Here is a 15166-nt window from a genome sequence, read left to right as displayed (position 1 = left end):
TAACTGAAGCCTGTCTCAGTGAAGTGCTGTCTGTGTAATATGATAAATTTTGAAATTGCCCTCCAACATAGCTTATGATACTGCAGCCTGCTGGAGTGTATTCACTTTAGCTTGTATTTTTTTATCTATTCTGTGGAAATCATAGGATTATGTCAGAATAATGTACAAATTTCTATGTCTGAAAATTCATACAGATTGCCTCTGCTAAGTGTTTGCATGGAAATATTTGCATACTATACTGCCACTTCTTAAAATTACTCAGTTGTATTTATTCTGCTCCATTTATTACTGCTTGGTAGTAGCCTGATTAAATTGTAACTGTTACTCTAAGCCTTTTGGTTTAAGCACTTGGGCTCCAGACCAGTTGTTTTACATTAAGAAGGTTTGTGGTCTGCACTGTTGTGGCACGACATCCTTCTAAGTTGGGAATTGCTGATCAGTGTCTGTTATTCTAAAAGTGTATTAGTTCAGTTAAAGCACTTGGGCTTCAGGCCAGTTATGTTTTATTAAGAAAGTTTGTGGTCTGCACTCTTGTGGGAGGAGATGCTAGATTCTGACCTTCTGAGCTGGGAATTTCTGGTTAACGGCCTATTGTGCCTACTTATTTGAACTGTTTCTTTCTGAAATTGGTGCACCTTGGTTGCTGTAGCAAAGACTAGATTCAGGCATCCTGAATCTAGTTTTGTTTGTATAAGTTGAGCACTAATCCAGGCCATCCCTTTTGGAGAAGGTTCCCCTGCACCCTAGTGGCAGGAGTGTGCAGTTAGAACTTGTCTGATTGAAGACTGTTTAAATAGGGCTCAGTTTTGAGCTTTTTTACTGGTTAATTGGGTAATTTGTTTAAATCAGTTTGCTCGTTTTCTATTGTTATATAAAAATTGCACTTTATTCATCTGCTTTTACTGTATTTGTGTATCTTCCTACTTTATTACTTTATTTTGCATTTGCTGCTTGTTCTTAAAAGTACTTAATTGCATTTATTCTGCTGCATTTATTACTGCTTGTTAGTAGCCTGATTAAATTGTAACTGTTATTCTAAGCCTTTGGTTGAAGCACTTGGGCTTCAGACCAGTTGTTTTACATTAAGAAGGTTTGTGGTCTGCACTGTTGTGGCAGGACAGGTAGCTTACATCCTTCTAAGTTGGGAGTTGCTGACTGAAGGCTTAGTGTCTGTTATTCTAAAAGTGTATTAGTTCTGGTTTAAGCAATTGGGCTTTGGGACAGTTATTTTACATTAAGAAGGTGTGGTTTGCACTCTTGTAAGGGGAGAGTGTAGATTCTGCCCTTCTGAGCTAGGGGTTTCTGATTAAAGGCTTATTGTGCCTGCTTATTTGAACTGTATCTTTCTGAAAATTGGTACACCTTGTTTGCTGTAGCATAGACTAAATTCAGACCTGCTGAATCTAGCTTTGTTTGTACAACTTGGGCACTAATCCAGACCATCTTTTTTTGGAGAAGGTTCCCCTGCACCTTAGTTGCAGGAGTGTGCAGTTAGAACTTGTCTGATCGAAGACTGCTGGAACGGGGCTCAGTTTTTAGCGTTTTATTGATTAATTGGTTAATTTGTTTAAATCAGTTTGCTACTGTTATATATATATATATATATATATATATATATATATATATATATATATATTTTTTTATTTTTATTTAACATTTGTTGACCGGGAATGTCCGACTAGGTTCCACAGAGCCTGTTTTCAGCGGAGGCCTGGGGAGAAATGCTCCAGATGCATGTCATATCATGTCATGCATGTCATATATATATATACACACACGTTATGCATCGCTGCTTAGCTAGGGTTAAACTATTCCCAGTGCCATAAAGTCTGCTCTTCAAACTTTCCCTTAGAATGAGCCAGTTTTTTAGTTTTAACACTAAAATCTGTTTCTTTGAGCTCAGCACTTGTTCAGAGCTCATTGGAAGCACTAAATAAGCTATAAATTACTACATCACTCAACTTTCCTCACTTGTCTAGAGGAAAACAGTTTTTAGTACTTAATAAATAAGCACCTATCCAGACATGCCTAAGGGTCAGCTCCCGTAGTTTTCTCCTGTCTACCTGATGAACCTGGGCATCTTGGTGCAATGCAGAAATTACCTCATGTACACAGACAACCCTCTCCTCCTACCACCCAATACTAAAGCTTGTGAGAGATGCACTTATATAGCCAAACTGGAAGCAAAGGTCTCCTCACCAATGACTGGACTAGACAGTCAAGAGGAGAAGGTAAACACTTGCACCACACTCATTGAATAGTCCTTCAAACTCTACACCACCAAGCACACCCATAGAAACATGAAACACGCACCTACATTCACAGAAGCTCTCAATAAAAATCTGCTCAAGCAAAAGAGACCTCCAAAGCAGAACTGCAAGCAACCTCCTCCCTCCAACACAACCCAAATGACAGCCTACAAACTCTGTGTCCCACTTAACCACAGCCCATAAGGCATAACAACGTACCCAACACTCTGGTCATAGGAGACTCTATAGTCAGGCACACTGATGCTCCACTCACCAGGCTAAACAAGGAGAAAGTTACTGTCAGTTGCTTGTCGGGTGCCAGGATCCGCCATATAATGCACGCACTCAGGTCACTCCACAACAAGAACAAATATGACTCTGTCATTGTCCATGTTGGTGTGAATGACCTGAGATGTACCTCCCTGGACTACATGAAAACAGACATGGAGGAGCCCTCTGATTTTGTAGCCCAGGCAGCTATGACCCTAACCCTGACTAGCATCTTGCCATCACCCAGAATGATACTACAGTACAAGGACAAAATGGTTGACTTCAACAACTGGCTAAGCTTCTGGTGTCATTCTAAGTTGATCCAGTATCTGTCTGCCTGGGATGACATGATTGACAGACCATGATGCTTTTCCAGAGATGGCCTACATCTGTCACCCTTGGGATTCCGGATACTGGCTAAGGCTCTTGCCACCCATGCAGTGCCATTTTTAGGAAAGGTTCAAATGACAAATTCACCACCTTAACAGGTACAAGAAAGCAACATCTAAGGGTAATGCTACTCAATGCTAGAAGTCTAAACCTCAAAATGCATTCACTCAAGGCACTCCTTAAAATGGAGAACATCACATCTGTGCAGTGACAGAGACCTGGTTCAAGGCTCCTGAGAGCACCCCTGCATTACCAGGCTAAAATTTTTACCACACCTTTTGGCCACCAAACCTGGAACGAAACACTAAAGGCGGAGGCATGTCTATATTCATTAAGGATATCCACACGTCTAGGCTAGTTGCTCAGCATAATTCATCTGAGATTATCCAAGTGCAACTAATGCTGGGCAAGACCGCAATCCAAATTGTAACTTGCTACAGATCCCCCACCATGCCCCAGGATATCCACTCCTCATTTCTTGATATGCTGGAAAATATTAGGGTATAACCCAACACCCTAATAATGGACAATTTCAACTACCCCACCATTAACTGGGAAAACAACTCATGTACCAACTCTTTTGCTCATTGTTTTCTGGAATTCATAAATTCAAATGCCTTAGATCAACTTATTCACATCCCCACCAGGGGCAGCAATATCCTAGACCTGGTCTTTACCAACATGGGTGACCAGTGTTCCACACCAGAGGTCAATTCCTTGTTGGTCAGATCCGACCACAAGCTAATCACCCTAGACATCCACATCCCACCCCCCACCCACTATTAGGGAAACCACTGTAAAGATTTTCTCCAAAGTCAACTTCACGCTTTTTAAGACAGAAGTGGCAAACTTTACAACACCCATGCAGATGGACAATAGAGGAACGACTGCTGAATCCTACACAAATGCACTTTATAAGCACTTACATGAGTGCATAGATTGTGCTATCACTAACAGAACCAAGATGCTATCCTCCAAAAAAGGAAGCCAATCTGGTGGTCCCCTATTATAAACAAACTCTACGACAGAAGAAAGAAACTGTTGCAAAAAAAGAGTAAAATCCCATGATTGTAGGAACTCCCTGGTCAGCCTCAGTAAGAAGCTGAGATCCCTCATAAAATCCTTCAAAGATAGTTATGAAAACAAAATCGCCACTGATTCTAAAGACAAAGCATTTTATAGCTATGTCAAGAATCTCAATGGCAATCTGCTCTGAGTTACAGCACAATGGCACTAAATATACAGAACCAATTGATATTGCCAACATCCTGGCAGATAGGTTCAGTGCTAACTTTACCCCCTCTCACCCCCTAAAGGGTCCATCTCTATACCGGAAGAATGCAAAGTTCCAGTAATCATGGCTGCACAGGTAAAAAACACACTCTCCAAAGCTAAGAGCACAGCATCCATGGGACCTGACAACATCCCAGGCTGCATTCTACATGAACTGCAGAATGAACTGGCACCCACCTAAGCACCATGTTCAATCATAGCCTCACCTCAGGCTTTGTGCCCACTGAATGGCGCACAGCAACAGTTATCCCACTCCACAAAGGGTAAGCCACAACGGACCCTGGGAACTACCGCCCCATTAGCCTAATGAGCCTGGTATGCAAGGCCATGAAATGTATCATCATGGATCTTATACACAAAGACATTGGTAATCTCCAAACTCTGGACCCCACCCAGATCGTTTTGTAAAAGGCAGATCATGTCTCCTAAACCTGATAGACTTCTTTGAAGCAGTCACCAAAGCCATATATGAGGGTAAGGTGGTTTACACAGCCTATCTAGAACTTGCCTAGGCTTTTGACACCATCCCCCACTCTGGTATTATAAACTAGGTATAAATCCATATGTCACAAGATGGGTTGCCAACTGGCTTACTGACAGAACCCACACTGTGAAAGTAGCAGACTCCAAATCCGACTTCAGACCAGTGACAAGTGGAGTACCACAAGGTTTCCTGGGACCTCTCCTGTTTGGTATCTACTTTTCTGAAGTACAGGCTAACACAGAAGGTCTTTGGCTAATGAAGTTCACAGATGACTGCAAACTAGGAGCCATAATCAAAACTCCTAATGATGTGGACATCCTACAAAAGGGCCTCACGGAGACAGATGCCTGGTGTCAAAGCCATGGCCTCAAGCTCAAGGCCAAAAAGTGCATTGTCATCCCATTTGGTAAAAACTCTGTACCCATGAACTACCACATAGGTGGTAGTCTACTTAACACCGAAAGTGTGATAAGAGACCTTGGGACACAGGTGGACAGTAGTCTCTCATTTGATAATCACATCACCACAGTAGTCAGGAAATCCTTCTATGTGGCACACCTCATCGCAAAAGGTTTTTCATCCAGGAAATAAGAGGTTTTTGTTCCCCTCTACTCATCACTCATTAGACCCATTATAGAGTAAAATGCCCCTTTTGGTATGTACCTCACAAGACATCTACAACAACTGGAAAGGCCACAGAAATACCTCACAAAGAGGATTACCAGCCTCAAACAGATGCCTTATGCAGACCATCTCAAAAAACTCCAGCTTTACTCCATCGCATATCGCCCACTCAGAGATGATCTCTGCCTAACATGCAAAGCTATGTCAAACCCAGATCTGTTGGACATGCTCCACTTAAAGAAATCCCAATCTCTCCGTGCTACACACTCTAGGGACCTAAACCTTGTCTCTACAATAAACAGAACATGCTGGAGGGATAGATTCCTGTCCCAGAGACTTCCCATACTCTGGAACAAACTACCTATCTATATCAAACAAAGTTCCTCATTAGCACTCTTCAAGAAAAATCTTGATGATTGGATGGGAAATAGGAAATTCACCCCAGGGATCACCTCTGTGGCTCTGCTCGACAGGAGCACAGTAAAATAATTTTCTTGGGTGGCAAAAGCCAGGCTACCTTTTTGGCTATGCTTATATAGGCCCTAGGGCCAACAGCCTAGTACCTACCTATGAACCTATGAACATTTTATTTTTGTTGTTAAGGACATGCATTGGAACAGATTCCAAAGGAAAGTTGTGGACAGCGCAGCACGCAAAAGGAAGATGTCAACACATCAAGTGCAGATACCATTCTATAACATATGCTAGAACAAATCAAGTAATTATCTATTCAGTGTAGGATACTTACAGACTCTGCACATACCCACTATATTTGAAATCACAACACACTCCCAGTGCAACTTAAATGCTACAAAGAACTTTGCCAACAACTTTTTGAAAGCAATCATTCGACGCCATAAATGGTTTATAGCAATGCTACTATATTCCACAGATATGTACAGAATCCTGTGGAATCCACAAACCTTACATAAAAAAAGAAATAATGCAACCAGTATTTAATGCACTACAGGAGGCTGGGGTACTGCAAGTCATACTAGAAAATGATCTGCAAATGCATCCTAGAAGGCTGACAGCTTGGTACAGAACCAAGCTACAGTTAAACCAACTCTATGGAAAGGAAATAATAGATAGATACAGATTAGTCAGGGATCTAGTGCAGACTGTGTGTTAGACGTGTGCAACCTACATGTATGCTCATAGTCTGAGGGGCAACCCAATATTGATAGAAACAAAAGTGTGCCTAAGTCTAGGTATACAGGCCTCTGGGACATTTCAGTGACATATAGGAAATGCTGCAGCAGTGCCCCACATAGCTGCTAGTTGCATCCTCTCATATTTCCTACCACCAATGTGCAGAAAGGTGAATGATTATATCCACTTCCCAACAACACTCATAGGTTCATAGGTTCATACGTTCATACTAGGCTATCTGCCCAAGGGCATTTATAAGCCTAGCCCATAGTTATGTGGCTTTCACCACCCCTTTAGTTTGAATAAAAACTATGCCTATCATTTTGCTGTGCCTCTGTCAAGCAGTGACATTGAAGTAATCCCTGGGGTATATCTGCAATCTCCCATTAATTGGTCAAGATTCCTCTTGAACAAGGCCAGAGAGGTGCTCTGCCTCACATGTACCGGGATTTTGTTCCACAGCATAGGGAGTCTCTGGGTGATGAATCTGTCCCTCCAGCACGTTCTATTTATAACCGTGTCAAGGTTTAAGACTCCCGCCCTTGTGGTTCTGAGGGATCTAGATTTTTTGAGGTGAAGCATATTCATCAAATCTGGGTTTGACATGGCCTTATATGTCAGGCACAGGTCACCTCTGAGCAAGCGGTATGAGACTGAATAGAGCTGGAGTTCTTTCAGTCGGGCAGCATAAGACATATTTTTGAGACCCTTTATCCTTTTGGTGAGGAACTTTTGGGGTCTTTCAAGCTGCAGCAGGTGTCTGGTCATGTACATTCGAGCGGGCATTGTACTCAATCATAGGTCTAATGAGTGATGAGTACAGATGACCTCCCTTGATCTAGATGTGAATCCTTCATGATCAGGTGGGCGATATAGAAGGTTTTCCTAACTACTTTAGCAACATGAGTGTCAAGCGAAGGCTACTGTCAACCTGGGTCCCCAGATCCCTGATGACTTTTTCTGTGCTCAGTGGATTGCCACCTATATGGTAGCTAGGGGTAACCTTGTTTTTCCCAAAGGGTATGACTATGCATTTTTTGGCGTTTAACTTCAGGCCATGGCTCTGGCACCAGTTATCCATTTCTGTGAGGCCCTTCTGGAGGATATCTGTGTCAGATGTGTTTTTGACTATGGCCCAGTTTGCAGTCATCTGCAAACTTTGTCAGCCATAACCCTCCTGTGTTTGCTTGTACTTCAGAAAAGTAGATGCCGAACAAGAGTGGACCCAGGACTGAGCCCTGTGGGACACCACTTGTGACAGGCTTTGAGTCTGACATGGCGCCAGCAACTCTGACCCTGTGGGTTCTGTCACTTGGCCAGTTTGCAACCCATCTTGTGATGTATGGGTTTACATTCAAGCTGATGAGTTTTTCGATGATACCTGAGTGGGGTATTGTGTCGAAGGCCTTTGCCAGGTCGAGGTAGGCTGTATGAACTGCCTTTCCCTCATCAATGGCCTTGGTGACTGTCTCGAAAAAGTCAACCAAGTTTAAGAGGCAGGATCTGCCTTTGACAAAGCCAAACTGGGTTGGATCCAAAGTCTGCAAGTTCCCTATGTCTTTATTTATGAGTTCCATTATGATCCTCTCCATGGCTTTGCAGATAAGGCTTGTCAAGCTAATGGGGTGGTAATTTCCAGGGTCTGTGGAGGCACCGCCCTTATGAAGTGGGACCACAGTCGCCGTGCGCCACTCCTTGGGTATGTACCCTGAGGTGAGGCTAAGATTAAACAGCTGTCCTAACTGTGGGTTTAATTCCTCGTTGAGTTCATGAAGCACACAGCCGGGGACACCATCCAGTCCCATGGATGCTGTGTTTTTTGCCTTAGTGAGGGCAATTCTCACCTGGGCGTTGGAGATGTTTGGGGGGCTACAATCCTCTGGAATAGATATCTCTCCTTTTGGGGGAGTTTGCACTGAACCTGTCAGCCAGTATGTTGGCAATGTGTGTAGGTTCAGTAATTTTCACATCATTTTGAACTAATTCTGAGCATATCTGGGAGTTTCCTCCTAGGTTTCTAACATAGCTAAAGAAGGCCTTATGATTCTCTTTAGAGTCCTTGGCGATTTTTCTCTCAAAATTTGCCTTGGATGATTTTATGAGAGCTCTTAGTTTTTTACTTATAATGATCAAAGGTGTCTTACCTTTCAAGGATTTTGCTCTATTTTGTAGTAGCTTCCTCCTTTTGTTGTAGAGCTTGTTTATGGCTGGGGTCCACCAGACTGGACGCTTGCCTTTGGTACAGAGAGTCTTAGTTTTGTTTGGGATTGCCTGATCCATGCAGTCCTGTAGGTGCTGGTAGAAGGCATTTGTAAGTGATTCAGCGGTTTGAGTAATGTTTACCACTGGCGCAGGGGCCTTAAAGGAGACCACACTAGTTTTTAGAAGTGTGAAATCGGCTTTTGAGAAGTTTTTCACTGTGGTCTTTTTTGTTTCAGGTGGGCGTCGGATGAGCACCTCCTGCGCGATTAGTTTATGATCTCATCTCCCCAGTGAGGGGTATACTTCGGTGTTGAACATTTTGATCCCATGTTCGTGATGATGAGATCAAGTATGTTTTCTCCTCTTGTGGGGATGGTGACTAGTTGTTCCATGGCATTTGAGTTTATGAACTCCAGGAATCTTTGGGTTAGAGTGTTAGGGCTTGAGTAGTGTTCCCAGTCTATATTAGGGTAGTTGAAGTCACCTAGTATGATGGTGTTTGGAGATACATTTATCCCTCCAATGTTTTCAGGAAGGCCATGTGAGGTTCCTGAGTTTGAGAGGGTGGCCTGTAACATGCTACAAATTGCAGAGCAGTCTTGCCTATGGTTAATTGCACCTGGATGGTCTCCGAGCATCGTCGTTGCCACCAACCTTGAGGTGTGGGTGCCCTTTATGAATATGGACACCCCCTCCTTTCTTGGTGTTGTCTGGATTTTGGGGCGGAGCATGATATGAGGTGAAACCTGTTAGTGCTGGGGTGCTCTCAGGAGCCTTGAACCAGGTTTCTGTCACAGCACAGACATCGATGTTCTCCATATTGAGAAGGGCCTCAAGTGCGTGCATCTTGAGATTGAGACTTCTGGCATTGAGCAGCATTACCCTTAGTTTTTTCCTTTTTGGTGTTCTAGGGTGGTAGGTTTAGAATTTGAGCCTTGCCTAAAAAAGGCACTATGGGGGTGGCAAGAGCCTTTGCCAATATCCGGAAGCCCAGGGGTGACAGGTGCAAGCCGTCCCTTAAGCGTGGCTTGTCCAGCATGTCATCCCAGGCAGACAGACATTGGATCCCCTTTGAATGACACCAGAATTTAAGCCAATTATTAAAGCTGATCATCTTATCACTGTATTGTGGCATCATTCTAGGTGAAGGTAGGATACTGCTCAAGGTCAGGGTCATACCTGCCTGGGCTACATAATCAGAGAGCTCCTCGATGTCCCTTTTCATGTAGTCCCGTCTCAGGTCGTTGACACCAGCGTGGACAATGACTGAGTCGTACTTGTACCTGCTGCTGAGAGACCTGAGTGCTTGCGTTATGTGGTGGATTCTAGCGCCCGACAGGCAGCTTACTGTGACCTTCTCTTTACTCAGTCTGGTGAGCGGAACGTCAGTGTGTCTGACTATGGAATCACCAATGACAAGTGTGTCTGGCATTCTGTTTGGCCTTAAAGGCTGTGACTGTTTATCACTGTGACTGTGTGGTCTATGTGTTGCATGTGTTGGGTCGTGAGGTGGTAGTTGTTTGGGTGTCTGCTTTGGTGGCCTCTGCTGTTTTGGTAAATTTTTGATCAGAGCCTCCGAGTATGTCTTTGTGTGAGTATGTGTATGATTTGAAGTTGTGATGGTACCATGTGTGACTGGGTATGTATTGTGTGTGGTTACCTTCTCCTCCTGTCTGGTCTTGCCAGTCCTATGTTGAGAGAGCTTAGCCTCCAGTTTGGCCGTATAGTTGCATCTCTCGCATGTATTTGTGTTTTGTGGGAGAAGGAGAGGATTGTCTGTGTACATGAGGCAATTGTAACATTGCCTCAATATTCCCAGGTTCACCGGTTGAGCTGGAGAGGACACTAGCAACTGATCCCTCGACATACTAGAAGTAGTAGATAAAGAGACTTTCAAAGGACTCTGGGGGAAGTGGGTTTTAGGCTGGTGGGGTACTATCTATAATAAGAGTGCTTTATCAAGGTGCAAGTACTGTAGGAGTAAGTGCTAGGCTTTACAGATAGAGAATAGTCTACTTGGGAATCAAGTAGAGATGAACTTTCAGTTATAGGATATGCTGGTTAGATCAGCAGTACAGCTCGAGGAAGGTAGTTCTAAGGGAAAATTGGAAGAGTGGAATTTAGATGGCCCAAATAGTTTAACCTTGTTTAACCGCTGCTCTTGTGTGCAACAGTGGTAACTCCAGCTAAAATCAGCTTTAGCGGCGTTTAAGCGTGTTTATAGCAGGGCTGAAGGGAGCTAGGAATTGGCCCAAAATGACCAATGGACTACTAGTTTCTGGCTGAAACTTCACCAAATCGGACAAAAGGCGCTCAGTGCTTCCCACTCCCACTGGCAAGCAAAGAAACTTCCCTCCTTCCTAATAAGGCAATGGATCAGTAACAGGAACTAAAACAAAGCCCAGGGATCAGCAACTCTGAAACTGGACTACTCTAGTTCAGTAAGGCGGAAAACAAGAGATTTTTGTTTTATTACAGAGACAAGGAAAAAACAGACAGTAAATGCTATAAATGCTGTAAATCGGCTAGCGCACTTTAGTGTGTCGCCTACAGAAACAATTTGCAACAATTAGTAACTTAAAGTGCAATAAACAGTGTAAAATGCAGAAATCACTTAAAGTAGCAGTAAAACAGGCGAAATGCAGTCACTAGCTTAAATAACAGTGGGAAAGCCACAAAAATACTTATATCTGGTAGAAAGTCACTCTTTTAGCTCTCTGCTGCTTGGATCACTCTGCAGGCCACCACAAGGATCTGTGCTGAGTTGGTACAAGCTGGAAAACACGTGTTTAGCGTGTTTTATAGCAGGGGCTGAAAGGAATTGGCCCAAAACGACCAATGGACTACTAGTTTCTGGCTGAAACTTCACCAAATCGGACAGAAAGGCTGCTCAGTGCTTCCCACTCCCACTGGTAAGCAAAGAAACTTCCCTCCTCCCTAATAAGGCAATGGATCAGTAACAGGAACTAAAAACAAAGCCCAGGGATCAGCAACTCTGAAACTGGACTACTCTAGTTCAGTAAGGCGGAAAACAAGATATTTTTGTTTTATTACAGAGACAAGGAAAAAACAGACAGTAAATGCTATAAATGCTGTAAATCGGCTAGCGCACTTTAGTGTGTAGCCTACAGAAACAATTTGCAACAATTAGTAACTTAAAGTGCAATAAACAGTGTAAAATGCAGAAATCACTTAAAGTAGCAGTAAAACAGGCGAAATGCAGTTGCTAGCTTAATAACTGTGGGAAAGCCACAAAAAATACTTATATCTGGTAGAAAGTCACTCTTTTAGCTCTCTGCTGCTTGGATCACTCTGCAGGCCACCACAAGGATCTTTGCTGAGTTGGTACAAGCTGGAAAACGCGTGTTTAGCGTGTTTTATAGCAGGGGGCTGAAAGGAGCTAGGAATTGGCCCAAAACAACCAATGAACTATGGGTTTCTGGCTGAAACTTCACCAAATCGGACAGAAAGGCTGCTCAGTGCTTCCCACTCCCACTGGTAAGCAAAGAAACTTCCCTCCTTCCTAATAAGGCAATGGATCAGTAACAGGAACTAAAGACAAAGCCCAGGGATCAGCAACTCTGAAACTGGACTACTCTAGATCAGTAAGGCGGGAAAACAAGAGATTTTTTTTTTTTTTTTTTTGTTTTTTTACAGAGACAAGGAAAAAAACAGACAGTAAATGCTATAAATGCTGTAAATCGGCTAGCACTTTAGTGTGTAGCCTACAGAAACAATTTGCAACAATTAGTAACTTAAAGTGCAATAAACAGTGTAAAATGCAGAAATCACTTAAAGTAGCAGTAAAGCAGGAAATGCAGTCGCTAGCTTAATAACAGTGGGAAAGCCACAAAAATACTTATATCTGGTAGAAAGTCACTCTTTAGCTCTCTGCTGCTTGGATCACTCTGCAGGCCACCACGAGGATCTGTGCTGAGTTGGTACAAGCTGGAAAAGCGTGTTTAGCGTGTTTTATAGCAGGGGCTGAAAGGAGCTAGAATTGGCCCAAACGACCAATGGACTACTAGTTTCTGGCTGAAACTTCACCAGATCGGACAAAAGGCAGCTCAGTGCTTCCCACTCCCACTGGTAAGCAAAGAAACTTCCTCCTCCTAATAAGGCAATGGATCAGTAACAGGAACTAAAAACAAAGCCCAGGGATCAGCAACTCTGAAACTGGACTACTCTAGTTCAGTAAGGCGGGAAAACAAGAGATTTTTTTTTTTTTGTTTTTTGTACAGAGACAAGGAGAAAAACAGACAGTAAATGCTATAAATGCTTTAAATCGGCTAGCGCACTTTAGTATGTAGTCTACAGAAACAATTTGCAACAATTAGTAACTTAAAGTGCAATAAACAGTGTAAAATGCAGAAATCACTTAAAGTAGCAGTAAAACAGTCGAAATGCAGTCGCTAGCTTAATAACAGTGGGAAAGCCACAAAAAATACTTATATCTGGTAGAAAGTCACTCTTTTAGCTCTCTGCTGCTTGGATCACTCTGCAGGCCACCACGGACTGCTATGCAATGGTTTTATGTCATAGCCAACTTACCCCATGCCCCCAGTACAATATACAGCACCCACATCTCCAAATAAAAAGTGTTAGCCATCACTCAGTTGTCAGGTGGTGTGCTTAGCAGTTGGCCTCATTACCAGTATCATGGCAAAACACCCTGCTTGTGTGCATGATGCTGCAATATGGAGGAAAAGCTGTCAGAGGTCCACTTTCTGACATGGTGAAATACTTGAGGGACTACTACTTGTTAAATAGAGGACCAGAGCTATAATGTAAGCAGAATCTAGACCTGTCAACATTAAGCATGAGGACAGCATGTGTTATCTCCTTCTCACAAAGAGTTGACTGTCATAATCCACTGCAACCTTGGCTAATGATGCCATACACAGCTCCATCAATCCTCGCCAAGGATGCATATAACAAAGTACACACAGTGACAGGAAATAACACCAGGCATGTGTTTGGATTGCTGAAAGCAAGATTCAGATGTCTGAACACATCTGGGGATGCACTACAGTACAGTCCAGAAAACGTATCACATATGATTACCACGTGTGCTATGCTACACAACATGATAATAGCAAAAGTTGGTGGCTTTCCAGCTGCAGGTTTGAGTGGCTAACCCCAAGATCCCCATATGTCTGATGATGACATATCAGAGCTGTCACAGTATTATCAGAAGGACACAGGGGTGAGAAAAATGGGAGTGGGTGATAGAGGATGTGGTTATATATCCTAGCTGAGTAACATACCAACATCTTACACACACACACCTTTGAGTCATGACAAACCACACGTACAAATGTACACAGACTAAACAGTGATGTTCACATGTTGCTCCACAACAGTAGCAATGAGCAAAACTAATGGAAAGTAACTATTGGTTGTCCAATTTGAACCTCATACATAACAGAACTTCTTAGGAGAGACTTATGCCTGGCCTACAGAGTAATCCAAGACCCAAACCTAATGAACTTGCTGCATATCCATAAATCAAATGGGTCTAGGGTTACCCATTCCAAGAACTTAAATATGGCCTGTGACTTAAATAATTAGAACATACTGGAGGGACATATTTATCTCCCAGTAACTGACACATTTTTGTAACAGGCTACAAATCTATGTGAAACAGAGTACCTCTATGACACTGTTCAAGAGGAACCTGAATGAGTGGATGGGGCACCATAAATTTTTACAGGGGATAGTGCCCACAACCCTCCTGGATATGGGCAATGATCGCTAAATGCAATCTTGGGTACTGACTAGCACTTCCATTATATTGGGTTGAAATGGCTAGGCTTAGAATGACCTCCGGGTCAATAGCCTAGTAATCCTATGATCCTATAAGGTATGCTAGTAAGAACATATATACAACACTTAGAGAAACATCAACTCAAGAAGCCTCTCTGCAAGGTACATCACCAAAGAGGACCACACAGGCAGATGCATGGGACACAGGAGATGTTCAGATGGTGTCATTGGACAGAAAGGATGTCATTATGCAAATAAAAATAGTATGGAATGTTACCAAAAAATGCTACTATCAAAGAAAATCTAGGCCCAAGATGTGTATGGGAATATATCAGTAAAATGTACCCAAAAGCAGGAGCCATACAATAATGCTGATGTTTCTTACATAGGGTTGTGTGATATGCAACAATATGTTACTATACAGTACTTACAGCAGTATGATTAATTACAAATAGCTCAAGAACTGTTCAAAAACAAAATAAACACAAACGAGCATCACATCCTATGTCTGATATGAAATGTCACTTAGAAGGCAAGCTACAATGCACAGATTATTGTTGCAACATTTCTCAGTTCCAGGTAGTAATAAATACAAACATGCAGAGCACCAATGACAGTGACTATAAAATATACATGGAACATGCATCCATGTTGGGGATACAGCAACACAGGGATGCATGTTCCATGTATATTTTATAGTCACTGTCATTGGTGCTCTGCATGTTTGTATTTATTA

Source organism: Protopterus annectens, chromosome 2.part0 (assembly GCF_019279795.1).
Source record: "Protopterus annectens isolate FY-2018-M chromosome 2.part0, PAN1.0, whole genome shotgun sequence".
In the NCBI taxonomy this organism is placed as follows: Eukaryota; Metazoa; Chordata; order Ceratodontiformes; family Protopteridae; genus Protopterus; species Protopterus annectens.
Note: the sequence above shows the minus strand (reverse complement) of the source record.